Source organism: Lepisma saccharinum, chromosome 2, assembly GCF_977018435.1.
Source record: "Lepisma saccharinum chromosome 2, izLepSacc3.1, whole genome shotgun sequence".
NCBI classification, from domain to species: Eukaryota; Metazoa; Arthropoda; class Insecta; order Zygentoma; family Lepismatidae; genus Lepisma; species Lepisma saccharinum.
Genome location: NC_139230.1, coordinates 154,817,430 through 154,831,235, shown reverse-complemented (window position 1 = coordinate 154,831,235; position 13,806 = coordinate 154,817,430). Strand labels below are relative to the sequence as shown.

Sequence of the window (13,806 nt, the reverse complement as noted above, 5' to 3'; positions counted from 1 at the left end):
ACTATGTTACCCATTGGGCAGTTCCCAGTACATAGTATTTGAAGATGAAAATGCAAGAAAATGAATCCTACTGTACGGCACTGTAGAGCATTTATTTAATTTATATAAATTATCCACCTGTGTGCGTGTTTTATGCACACATCAAGATAGAAGAGATATAAATGCAAAGTCCGGTATGGGACTTGGACGTGGGAAGTGTAATAAATATGGCACTTCTCTGTTTAAGTCTCGTATCAGCTGGCACCAAGTTCATCCTGGAGGGAAATAAATCAACATTTCTTCATTCATGTTCAGCTATTTAGTAAATGATGAGTATTTGGTTTTTAAATAACCTGTTTTATGTAAGAGATATTGTAGATATTATTATACCGTGCGTCCATTTCGATCTGCAGCCGAGAGATCGGGAGAAACGTGGCGGGCGGCGCTGACGGAGGTGCCGACATTTGCGGCCTGTAATGCCCGCATATTTTTATGGACATATGCAGACATTTATATAAATATTGCAAAACTAGCACTAACCTGTGTTATAAGAGTTGTTCAAAGTGATGTCCACCTACATTCACACATTCCTGGCATCGTTTGATGAAATTTTGATTCACATGCAAAAGTTCTTCTTCCGTAATTCTTCCTAGATCTGCCCTTATATTGTATTTTAGTTCGTCGATGCTATGAGGGTTATTTCGGTAGACTCTATTTTTCAAGGTTCCCCACAAATAATAGTCACATACGGTAAGATCTGGCGAACGTGAAGGCCATAAACCTCTTGAAATTATTCTGTCATCAAACACCTCCCTTATAGCGTCCAAAGAATCAGCGGCGGTATGGGCTGTGGCCGAATCTTGTTGAAAATACCCATATTGTCTCTCATTATCTGATAACAACTGAAAAAACGGCGCGAGTATTTGTGTGCGGTACCTCTCTGAATTTATTGTGTCTTCAAAAAATATAGGCCCTATTATTCTTTTTGCACTTACAGCACACCACACACCAATTTTTGCATCGTGTAACGGAACTTCGTGTATTATTCGGGGATTTTCAGTGCTCCAGTATCTATTGTTCTGTGAACAAACATGACCACGCAAGTGAAACCATGCCTCATCCGAAAAAATTATTAACTGTGGATCAACAATACCATCTACAATATTCTGCAAAACCCAATTACAGAAATTTACTCTACTTACGTTGTCAGGGGGGCGTAATTCTTGCACTATAGAAACTCTGTACGGTTTTAATTTTAGTAGTTTGTGGCTGTATGTGCTGATGATTTTGACACGCCCATCTCCTGTGAAACACGGCGTAGAGGTTTGTTTGGAGAACGTTCTAACGCTGCACCAATTTCATCGAGTTTTGCTTCGGTTAGAATCCGTCGTTTTTGCTTAGGTGTTTTAAAATTTAACGATACAGTTTCTCGTAATTTAAGGACAAGACGTCTAACCGTATCTCTATGTGGAGGTGAAACGCCTGGGAATTTCTGTACAAATTGCCTACACACGTCTCGACACGAGTCTGTTTTCACGTAAGTGTCATACTTAAAAATTCTTTGTTCTAACGTGAACCTTGCGGCTGGCATTCCAATCGTCTGACTGACACAACACACATACACACTGCAATAACACAAACAAGTAACGGCAAGTAACCAAGAATAACACTCTTACGCACAGTACGAAATTAACACGCTCTTGGTTTACATCTGCCTGCCACTATATTCACAGCTCTGTAGTCGCGAAGGAACAAAAACTTGAGCTAGGAGATTTCGGATTGCAAGGAAGCTCACGAACACCATTAGCTTTTAACGGTTCGTCTGCAGCGTAATCTTGATACAGTGTTGCACATTCGAAACCTCCAAACGATCCCCATCGCCACAAAACTCTTTCAAGGATATAAACTTAAGCAGGACGTTACTGGTCAAAACTATGATTAAAATGTTTTACAGAGTATTATCTGTGGCTCTTAATATAATTTCTAAAGGTAAAAAGGTAAAGTGTTCCCCTGTGCATAGCACCACGCCATGAAGGCGTATAGGGGGTGTGGGGGTAACGCCCCACACTTTCTTGATCCGGTCGTGAGTGGGGGTGATGTGATCAGCATCACGCCCCTGACCGCCTTTACCCCCCAGGGTTTCCCCCAGGTACCCATGTTATTCGACGCTGGGTGGGCGCCGGGGCCGCTTTCACCGTTAGAAATATAATTTCTAAAGCGTATTTATTTGTGTATATAAGGGTGGAACTTGGAAGAATTACGTAAGAACTTTTGCGTGTTATAACACAGGTTAGTGCTCGTTTTGCAAGATGTCCACAAAAATAAGCGGGCATTACAGGCCTCAAATGTCGGCATCTCCGTCCGCGCCGCCCGCCACGTTTCTCCCGATCTCTCGGCTGCAGATCGAAATGGACGCACTGTACATAGCTGCTCTTTAGATGGGTAGCATACACGATAAAATATTTCGTATATTTAGAACTATCTACTAGGGAATTGTAGAGCATTTACCACTCTTGTTTTCCCCGAGATCTTCACTGCTTTTATTTGAATACGTTAATCTTTTAAAAATTTCGGAGGGGGCTGAAACTCCATCAGCCATCCTTTACGTACGCCATTATTAGCCACCACTGCATTTGGTGGTGTGTATTAACGTTACACTCTTATATTAATGTTATCGATCTGTAATCAAGATTAGATTTTGAGTGACGGGTGACGGCCCATTTAAATTTCAAAGAGACTCAGTAGCGTTTAGCCTATTTAATCTAAACTTTCTTTTCTTTGTATTCTTTGGCAATCCGGAGAGGATATTATTGAACTATTTTATTTTAGGTGCTCGAACTCTTTTGTTCGTTGGAATATAACTAGGGGTGTGCGAGATCCCGAGAAGTCGCCCGACCCTGTGGCCGAGTGGTTAGCACATCGCGCTGCGACGCCAAGGGTCCAGGGTTCGAATCCCGGTCGGGCTTGGTTGTTTGTGAAGTCCATTCATCAATTTCATCACTCATCCCCATCTTCGCAAATTAGCCAAGAGGCAGAAAACGCGAAGTAAAATAAACTAAATCAATCAATCAATCCCGAGAAGTCGGGACCGGGATCGGGAAAAAAATTACCGTGCCGATCCCGACTTCGGGAAATGACTTCCCGACTTTTCGGAATCCCGAGCAGTCGGGAAATACCGAATGGTCATTTTAAAAAGTTGTTAATTCTCGACCTATTCTGCATTGCAAGTATGGGAACTTATCGGAAATTGTTGAGTTTTATTACAGAAATGCGAAAACAATCACTTGAGTTGAAAATGACGTGTAGAATTCGAGATTTTCAGAGCTTCGGGAAATTTCGAACATTTCCCGTCCCGAAAATTTTCCGACTTTGTCGGGAATGGCGAATTTTTCCCGTTCCGAATGTCGGGATTAAAAGAATTTCCCGTCCCGACTAAAAAAAAATTCTGTCCCGCACACACCTAGATATAACAATTTCGTAAGGGCACGTGCCCCTGTTCCTGCTGCTAAAACCGCCAATGATCTGGATTATTGGGTGACGCGTCTCCCTGTCCACCTGCTAAAGATGCCCGTGGTCAATATCAATATCATTACCTATCGAAAGCCCCTGTCCAACAAGCTTGCATTCGCATACACATGACAAGATTTTTTTTAACGACAGCTGAATCAACTTTACTGTATGTACTGGTAACTTTGAAATCGTTAATGGCGCTTAGCTGGAAAGTGGAATTAGCCAGTTTCCGGTTTGAACACTAAGTTGAAGTCGGCAAGTATAATAAAATTTAGGTGAGTATTTGCACACAAAATAAGATATTATGGTTATGATAATAAAACGCGTATAATATTAATACTTATATGCTTATTTAAGTGTGCAATATGTGTACAATTTATGTCTGATTAATTTGTAAATGTACTGACAATGACAACTCGAACGTTGTCATCAGTCAAAATAATACACTTGGATTCCTTAAAATAATTGAATTAACTCTTTCGTATCGTGCGTGGGAAAGATTTACAGTTGTATTAAGTAGCCTATAAACAAACAAATTGCCATTCTTGAATGCTTTGTATTCGTGTAGGTAATCAATTGATACGTGTGTACTCCTGCATTATGAACATTTTGACTTTTGGCAAACTGTAAAGTTAAAGTAACATTGCAACCCATGTTAGAGCTGCAGAAGGTAACCAAATTGAACAGTACTGATGAGTGAGAAGTCAACGTAAAAATTGGGCGAAAAAAATGCATCACATGCATACGTATGCTATGCATATCAAAATCGAATATCGGAAACCGGCCCAAGTTCCTTTTGTTTTATTGCGATTTCATCATGCTACAAATGCAATCACGAGTGAAAATCGGGAAGAAAGCTGATATAAGTAAGTGGAATATTTTTTTCAGCTGTATTGCATTGTTTTACGAACAAAATTTTAACTAAGCTTGCCTAACCTAACCTTACCGGATATGGTTCGTGGGGCTATCCGTGAATGGTTTGTGGGGCTACCCGTGCAAGGTTTGTGGGGCTACCCGTGCATAATGTACAATTTCTACACATCACCCCCACATTTTAACAACAGATTCGTGATTAGAAGGCCAAAATTAGTTAGTACACCAAATATTAACAAAATTGGAGATACTCTCTATATTGTAAATTCGCTCCCGATTGTTTTATGATATTTTTCAAATTATCCTAGCTAATTATCGTAGAATTTTGGAAATCATTGTCACACGAAACTTGAACCTTCCTTAAAGTAATGAGCACTGTTTGGACTTGAAAAAAGTTATTTATGTTGAAAAAAAAACAACTTAAAAATTACCTTACGCACTTCTCATGGACAAGATATTCTCCATCGACAAGCGACAGTAAATATCGTAGAAGCATGGGAATGAATGTAGAAGTAAATCGGAACCTTAGTAGAATGCATTTAGGGACTTTATTTTAATGCTAAGGAAACCAAACCTAACCTGCCTAACCTAACCACGAAAGTATATATTGAACAAAACCTTAAGTAATCACTAAAACTCCGCAGTATGTGTTAACAGACATACATCGAAATCGAACCATGTAAAAATTGCATTCGTAGCATGATGAAATCACAATAAAACAAAAGGAACTTGGGCCTTAAAGACTGCCAGGTTCAGTTGCTACCCTGTATTTCAGCACTTTCCTTGGTACTGGTGCGATCTCGCACAAACCCTTTTTACTCCTTTGTTTCGTCATTTTTAACATTTGTACTTACCGATTATGCATTTCGAAACATTCTTGAAGGTGAGATTTTGCTGTTGTGAAGAAAATAACTTCAATTTATCCCCCGAAAACCATTGACGAATAGCCCCACAAACCATTTCCAGCAAGGTTGGGTTTGGTTAGGTTAGGCAAACATAGTTAAAATTTTCTTCGTAACACAATGCGATACAACTTTAAAAAAAATTTAAAAAAATCTTTCAAAACAACCGCGTGGTTGGAAACACTTCAAGGGGGTTACGTCATGAAACGTACGTGACATCTGGTTACCGGAGAGCGGCGGAAAGATACTTTTCTTGAAAGATACATAAATTTGCGGTCAAATATATTGCACGATGGAAAAAAATACATCCACGACCTTTAAACAATCTATAGAAACTCAATTCCATAAGTACTTTCTCCTGTAAAAATGAAGAAATTCCTTTGTGCGAGATCTCAGCGTTACCCTTTCCTTCATCTCCTGTACATATATGTACATATACACAATGTTTTCCATGCAAAAGAAATGCTTCAGACAGTGTTGCCTGATGTGCATCATGAATTACACAACCAACTTTTCACTAGATATTTCCTTGCAGATAAACACTTTTTTGTGCATAAATTAGTTTCTCTGAACTTCAAACTTACTTCCACAGTCATTTCCAGTATCCTATGTCACTCCTTATCCTGGGCCTTCCCAATGGCGCAGTGGTAGCGTCATCATCTTGAAATTAAGGGGTCCCTGGTTCAATACCCGGTGGAGACACATAGTGGTTCGGATCCCACTTTAAACTGTAGATCCAGTCTCGATTAGCCTTACTGTGCATAAAGTGGACTTTAAGCAACAAATCAACATCACTTCTTATCCTCGTGTACAACTTCAGGGTGGCTACTCACCGGGAATTTTGGGAATTATGCATGAATTATTGGCTCTGAGAATTATCTTATTGCAGAGCAATATATCTTAAAGACTGAAGATTATTGCAAAAATAAGATAGGTATCTTGAAGTTTGTTAGGTAAATTTGAGTTTGAAATACACAAATTACAATTTTTTTGTGAATTAGCATATCCCATAAAATTTGTGACTTGTGTTTGTAGATGTAATTCAAATCTGAGTATGTGAAAATATCAAATGTAAACCATGCACCTTAAATATTATAAACTCGTATATTGTACCGTTTAAATTAATTGAATTAGAATTTTTGAACATATAGATGGTTTTCATGTGACATCAGAATGCACACAGCTGCCATGTTTGCGGCCAATTTAATTGTCGTTTGCAAGGAAATATCCACCATGCAACGTTAGTTACATCTTCAGCAACTGCACATTTCTTTGTAAGCACTAATGTTAGTATCTCTCACCACGCCCATTTGAATTCCGTATGCTTACAATAACTGACCTCAATCATGGCTGCTCGAAGGCACAATGCAACAGTTTGTGATGTAGGTGAAACACACCTATTGGAATTATAGAAACTTTATCCTTTGTAGCTGATCAGTGGTGATTTATTGATTCTTATTTTTGGACTTTTAACCACTGTGTTATTTTTAAAAAATTACCAACGTTTCGGAGTAGTGTGTGATCTACTAAATTACATTGCTATCCCTGGACACATGATGTGTTTGGGGATGGTGTCTATATAGAGAATGAATTGTTGCCTTGTAGGCTTTTTCTTGGTAGCCAAGGCTCCACCTCGTCTGTCGGTTACAAGGACCTTTTGTACATGAAGTTGCCAGGGAGAGTTATGAGTGGCCCAGGCTCCACTTCATCTGTTGGTCACATCAAGACTGTTTTTCTATATAGGTTGCCAGGGAGGATTATTTTGTGGTGGCCCAGGCTCCACCTTGTCGAAGGATTGATACCGTTGGTAATCAACTCCAAAAAATGTAAAGCTCCTTCAGTGCCGCTTATGTGCAACTTACAGACCCTGAATGGTTGTGGACATACAGTTCTCCCAGCGTGTGTGCTACACTGATCCTCTTTTGTGTGCTGACTGGCCAAAGTAGGGTTGGAGATGTAAAGATACTGAAGGAGCTTTACATTTTTTGGGGTTGATTCCCAATGGTATCAATCCTTTGACAAGGTGGAGCCTGGGCCACTCCAAATTAATCCTCCCTCGCAACCTATATAGAAAAACAGTCTTGACGTGACCACCAGATGAAGTGGAGCCTGGGCCACTCATAACTAGTGGCAAAGGCTCATAAGATGCCCAGAGCTATTACGAAGCCCACTATTACGGATTATTTTATTACTTGCAATTTTGGTGCAAGTAATCAAGAGGTCCTGGGTTCGATACCTAGTGGAGGCACATAGTGGTTCGGATCCCACTTTAAACTGTAGGTCCATTCCCGATTAGCCTTACTGTGCATAAAGTGGACTTAAAACACGAAATCAATCAATCAACTTACAATTTTATTCAATGACGCCCTTAATACAAGAAAACTGAAATTCTAGGCCTTACGATAATTTCCATCTAGCTCCTGCCATGGGCTCCATCGTCATATGTCGAGCCACTTCTCCGAGGGCCTCAGCTGATCCCATAACATTCTATGTGATTCATGCGGGAAAGCATAATTTCAGGAGCGCGTTTGCCTGAAATGAACACAGTGAGTCCAGGCTCTTGCAGTGATGCCAACCCAAGCATAATTGTGCTAAATGTAGTACAATTTGGACTTTGTTGGTACCTAGCACCCTGAGTTTGGCATAATGGTAAAATATAGCATAATCTACAAACATACGTTCCTGGGAGACAGATAAATTGAATTCAGAGGAATATATTTAAAAAAAAAAATGTTTGCAGATCTTATTTGTTTCAAACAAAAGGTGGATTATTAATGCATTTGTGTGCAGGGGGGGGGGGTTAGAAGCCGTAGTACGTAAAGTTGAAATAGAGAAAACATCTGCTCTTACCCTGAACTTGTAAAAATCGTTACACAATTGGAACCATGGCCATGTAAAAATTTCCATGTGCCTGCTAGGTGAAAATACGCACTGCTTTCAACATATTGAGCCTGATATACCATAGCACGAGTTGTTGTTTGTATTTTTTGGTGACAAAAATTAGCATTGGAGATTATATCTGAATCATGGGTTTTTAGTGTCCAGAAACATCGAAAATTTAAGAATTGTTTTCTTTCAGAGTTTATTCCCTCAAAAGTTGTTTTCATTTCTCAAAATTCTAAATCTTTTGCGTAACATATGGTTTGTTTCAAAATTGGACAAAATCAAGTAAGTGAGATATTTGGGCCCAAGTTCCGATTCTATGTGGACATTCATATATACATATTTTCTATACAGGGGGAAAGGTACATGACAGGAGCAGCAAGAAGATGCAGCTGACGTGGGTCGGCAAATGAACAATAAAATGCAGAATGTATGAGAAAATGATCCACCACTCCCATGTTTGCTGATAACCCATGCTCCTCGTGCATGGTCCTCAATGGATCAGGATTGGTGCTCTTACACCCGGTCCACATGGGCGGAAAGAATGCTTAAAAAGTGGTTAACATCTAAGCATTCTTTCCGCATTGTGTCCGTAAGGTAATGTAGAAAAAATGCTGACACTCAGCAGAAACTGCAAATACTTCAAGTGACAGCCAATTATATTTTGGTGGGGAATGTAAACATATAAAAAATGATATTCCCTTTTTGGGAGATGGGGATGCCTTTTATGTCGGGTGTATTTTGAGATATTTATTAGTAACATTTTTTTAAATTACTCATCCAGATTAATGTGTTTGCATGCGGCGTGTTATGAATAAGCTCTCGTACATGAGTCATGACTTACCAACAGATTTCCTCTCTGCATCTGAAAGCTGAAAAAAGATTCCTGGACCATATTTGAATTGTTCTTGAAATAAGGTCCCTGGACCGTATTAAAATTGATGCAGGGAAAAAAGGTTCCTGGACCGAAACTGGTTGCTACCTTATTGAGCTGCACTATACCTATAGAATTGGCAAATCTACGGCCAGTGAGGTTGTCAGAACAGTTTGTCGTGCAATATGGGACACTCCTCATCTCAACCAATGGAAGAGATGTGGAAGAATATTGCAAACGGCGTCGAAAATCATACTAATTTTCCACACTGCATAGGAGCAATAGACGGGAAGCATGTATGTGTGACTAAACCAGAGATGAGTGGTTCGTTGTACTACAACTACTGAAAGCTCTGTGAAGTTTGGTAACAAAGTACAGCAAATGTCATTCCACGCCGAATCTTTTCTGTTTGTGTCTTTATATTTCTCACACCGAATATCCCAAGTACATGGCCTCTTTTCCACTTCCATAATAAATACTTCTGTGTCTAATTTATCTATATCTAGATCACCTATCTTCACTTGCACAAACAACGTTTATGAGAAACACAACGCTAGAACTCTGCATCCCGTGGTGTGAAACAATGCACAAAGTGCGTCACGTGATCATTCAGCCCAGCAGACGTTCCGCTCGTGTGGACGATGCCATAAGATGCAATTGAAATATCAGTCAGCCCAGTCTTCGTTCCGCACTTTGTCCGCTATGGGCGATCCTTACGGAATGCGGTAGACGTTCAGCATCCGCAGGCTAGTCAGTCCGTGTGGCCGATCCTATTACTTCCTTCAGCCTATTACTTCCTGTAGCATGATGAAATCACAATAAAACAAAAGGAACTTGGGCCTTAAAGACTGCCAGGTTCAGTTGCTACCCTGTATTTCAGCACTTTCCTTGGTACTGGTGCGATCTCGCACAAACCCTTTTTACTCCTTTGTTTCGTCATTTTTAACATTTGTACTTACCGATTATGCATTTCGAAACATTCTTGAAGGTGAGATTTTGCTGTTGTGAAGAAAATAACTTCAATTTATCCCCCGAAAACCATTGACGAATGGCCCGACAAACCATTTCCAGCAAGGTTGGGTTTGGTTAGGTTAGGCAAACATAGTTAAAATTTTCTTCGTAACACAATGCGATACAACTTTAAGAAAATTTTAAAAAAATCTTTCAAAACAACCGCGTGGTTGGAAACACTTCAAGGGGGTTACGTCATGAAACGTACGCGACATCTGGTTACCGGAGAGCGGCGGAAAGATACTTTTCTTGAAAGATACATAAATTTGCGGTCAAATATATTGCACGATGGAAAAAAATACATCCACGACCTTTAAACAATCTATAGAAACTCAATTCCATAAGTACTTTCTCCTGTAAAAATGAAGAAATTCCTTTGTGCGAGATCTCAGCGTTACCCTTTCCTTCATCTCCTGTACATATATGTACATATACACAATGTTTTCCATGCAAAAGAAATGCTTCAGACAGTGTTGCCTGATGTGCATCATGAATTGCACAACCTACTTTTCACTAAATATTTCCTTGCAGATAAACACTTTTTTGTGCATAAATTAGTTTCTCTGAACTTCAAACTTACTTCCACAGTCATTTCCAGTATCCTATGTCACTCCTTATCCTGGGCCTTCCCAATGGCGCAGTGGTAGCGTCATCATCTTGAAATTAAGGGGTCCCTGGTTCAATACCCGGTGGAGACACATAGTGGTTCGGATCCCACTTTAAACTGTAGATCCAGTCTCGATTAGCCTTACTGTGCATAAAGTGGACTTTAAGCAACAAATCAACATCACTTCTTATCCTCGTGTACAACTTCAGGGTGGCTACTCACCGGGAATTTTGGGAATTATGCATGAATTATTGGCTCTGGGAATTATCTTATTGCAGAGCAATATATCTTAAAGACTGAAGATTATTACAAAAATAAGATAGGTATCTTGAAGTTTGTTAGGTAAATTTGAGTTTGAAATACACAAATTACAATTTTTTTGTGAATTAGCATATCCCATAAAATTTGTGACTTGTGTTTGTAGATGTAATTCAAATCTGAGTATGTGAAAATATCAAATGTAAACCATGCACCTTAAATATTATAAACTCGTATATTGTACCGTTTAAATTAATTGAATTAGAATTTTTGAACATATAGATGGTTTTCATGTGACATCAGAATGCACACAGCTGCCATGTTTGCGGCCAATTTAATTGTCGTTTGCAAGGAAATATCCACCATGCAACGTTAGTTACATCTTCAGCAACTGCACATTTCTTTGTAAGCACTAATGTTAGTATCTCTCACCACGCCCATTTGAATTCCGTATGCTTACAATAACTGACCTCAATCATGGCTGCTCGAAGGCACAATGCAACAGTTTGTGATGTAGGTGAAACACACCTATTGGAATTATAGAAACTTTATCCTTTGTAGCTGATCAGTGGTGATTTATTGATTCTTATTTTTGGACTTTTAACCACTGTGTTATTTTTAAAAAATTACCAACGTTTCGGAGTAGTGTGTGATCTACTAAATTACATTGCTATCCCTGGACACATGATGTGTTTGGGGATGGTGTCTATATAGAGAATGAATTGTTGCCTTGTAGGCTTTTTCTTGGTAGCCAAGGCTCCACCTCGTCTGTCGGTTACAAGGACCTTTTGTACATGAAGTTGCCAGGGAGAGTTATGAGTGGCCCAGGCTCCACTTCATCTGTTGGTCACATCAAGACTGTTTTTCTATATAGGTTGCCAGGGAGGATTATTTTGTGGTGGCCCAGGCTCCACCTTGTCGAAGGATTGATACCGTTGGGAATCAACTCCAAAAAATGTAAAGCTCCTTCAGTGCCGCTTATGTGCAACTTAGACCCTGAATGGTTGTGGACATACAGTTCTCCCAGCGTGTGCGCTACACTGATCCTCTTTTGTGTGCTGACTGGCCAAAGCAGGGTTGGAGATGTAAAGATACTGAAGGAGCTTTACATTTTTTGGGGTTGATTCCCAATGGTATCAATCCTTTGACAAGGTGGAGCCTGGGCCACTCCAAATTAATCCTCCCTCGCAACCTATATAGAAAAAACAGTCTTGACGTGACCACCAGATGAAGTGGAGCCTGGGCCACTCATAACTAGTGGCAAAGGCTCATAAGAAGCCCAGAGCTATTACGAAGCCCACTATTACAGATTATTTTATTACTTGCAATTTTGGTGCAAGTAATCAACAGGTCCTGGGTTCGATACCTAGTGGAGGCACATAGTGGTTCGGATCCCACTTTAAACTGTAGGTCCATTCCCGATTAGCTTTACTGTGCATAAAGTGGACTTAAAACACCAAATCAATCAATCAACTTACAATTTTATTCAATGACGCCCTTAATACAAGAAAACTGAAATTCTAGGCCTTACGATAATTTCCATCTAGCTCCTGCCATGGGCTCCATCGTCACATGTCGAGCCACTTCTCCGAGGGCCTCAGCTGATCCCATAACATTCTATGTGATTCATGCGGGAAAGCATAATTTCAGGAGCGTGTTTGCCTGAAATGAACACAGTGAGTCCAGGTTCTTGCAGTGATGCCAACCCAAGCATAATTGTGCTAAATGTAGTACAATTTGGACTTTGTTGGTACCTAGCACCCTGAGTTTGGCATAATGGTAAAATATCGCATAATCTACAAACATACGTTCCTGAGAGACAGATAAATTGAATTCAGAGGAATATATTTAAAAAAAAATGTTTGCAGATCTTATTTGTTTCAAACAAAAGGTGGATTATTAATGCATTTGTGTGCGGGGGGGTTAGAAGCCATAGTACGTAAAGTTGAAATAGAGAAAACATCTGCTTACCCTGAACTTGTAAAAATCGTTACAAAATTGGAACCATGGCCATGTAAAAATTTCCATGTGCCTGCTAGGTGAAAATACGCACTGCTTTCAACATATTGAGCCTGATATACCATAGCACGAGTTGTTGTTTGTATTTTTTGGTGACAAAAATTAGCATTGGAAATTATATCTGAATCATGGGTTTTTAGTGTCCAGAAACATCGAAAATTTAAGAATTGTTTTCTTTCAGAGTTTATTCCCTCAAAAGTTGTTTTCATTTCTCAAAATTCTAAATCTTTTGCGTAACATATAGTTTGTTTCAAAATTGGACAAAATCAAGTAAGTGAGATATTTGGGCCCAAGTTCCGATTCTATGTGGACATTCATATATACATATTTTCTATACAGGGGGAAAGGTACATGACAGGAGCAGCAAGAAGATGCAGCTGACGTGGGTCGGCAAATGAACAATAAAATGCAGAATGTATGAGAAAATGATCCACCACTCCCATGTTTGCTGATAACCCATGCTCCTCGTGCATGGTCCTCAATGGATCAGGATTGGTGCTCTTACACCCGGTCCACATGGGCGGAAAGAATGCTTAAAAAGTGGTTAACATCTAAGCATTCTTTCCGCATTGTGTCCGTAAGGTAATGTAGAAAAAATGCTGACACTCAGCAGAAACTGCAAATACTTCAAGTGACAGCCAATTATATTTTGGTGGGGAATGTAAACATATAAAAAATGATATTCCCTTTTTGGGAGATGGGGATGCCTTTTATGTCGGGTGTATTTTGAGATATTTATTAGTAACATTTTTTTAAATTACTCATCCAGATTAATGTGTTTGCATGCGGTGTGTTATGAATAAGCTCTCGTACATGAGTCATGACTTACCAACAGATTTCCTCTCTGCATCTGAAAGCTGAAAAAAGATTCCTGGACCGTATTTGAATTG

The 13,806-nt window shown here is 39.5% G+C and overlaps 1 protein-coding gene across 3 annotated transcripts in view; it reads left to right on the top strand.

The window, feature by feature from the left end:
* The first annotated feature begins 3,662 nt into the window (after positions 1–3,662).
* The window catches only part of LOC145984153 (ras association domain-containing protein 1-like), a 356,774-nt gene continuing 346,630 nt past the window's right edge, over positions 3,663–13,806 (top strand). Inside the window, exon 1 of one of the 3 annotated variants that reach the window (XM_083117632.1) lies at positions 3,663–3,764. The gene's annotated coding sequence lies outside the window, so the exon portion shown is untranslated. The remainder of the gene's footprint in view (positions 3,765–13,806) is intronic. The other 2 variants (XM_083117628.1, XM_083117629.1) reach the window with 2 other exon arrangements.